The sequence below is a fragment of the Arachis ipaensis genome, chromosome B06 (assembly GCF_000816755.2).
Source record: "Arachis ipaensis cultivar K30076 chromosome B06, Araip1.1, whole genome shotgun sequence".
Lineage (NCBI taxonomy): Eukaryota > Viridiplantae > Streptophyta > Magnoliopsida > Fabales > Fabaceae > Arachis > Arachis ipaensis.
This window is the reverse complement of record NC_029790.2, coordinates 4,866,412-4,866,897: the sequence shown is the minus strand read 5'-3', so window position 1 is coordinate 4,866,897 and position 486 is coordinate 4,866,412.

The window sequence follows — 486 nt, the reverse complement described above, 5'->3', positions numbered from 1 at the left end:
TGATAAAACTTTAATGTAATACTTAATTATTAAATTTTATAATATTTTATAAAATTATAAGGACGGAACATGATTTAAAATATACAATATGTGGGAAATAGACCGTCAATATACGCAGGGTGTATTGTGCAACTTCCTAAATTTTAAAAAATACCATAAAATTCAATAACTGAATTGTACACCAAAATTTTACCAATATCTAAAAAAATATGGGAGCTACTTAGATAAAGACGCTTAAAACATCTTTTTTTAAAGATGTTTTTAAATAATTAAAATTTAATATATATAATTGATTAAACTATGTTATTTTTATCAAAATTAGATCAGATAAATTGATTTGGCCAAAAAATCGATAAACTATATCTTAAATCGGTCTAAATTAATATTTTTTTTATAAAAAATAATTATAATATTTCTATTATAAAAAATAATTAAATTATTATTATTATTATTATTATTATTATTATTAAAAATTTTGAAAACTCT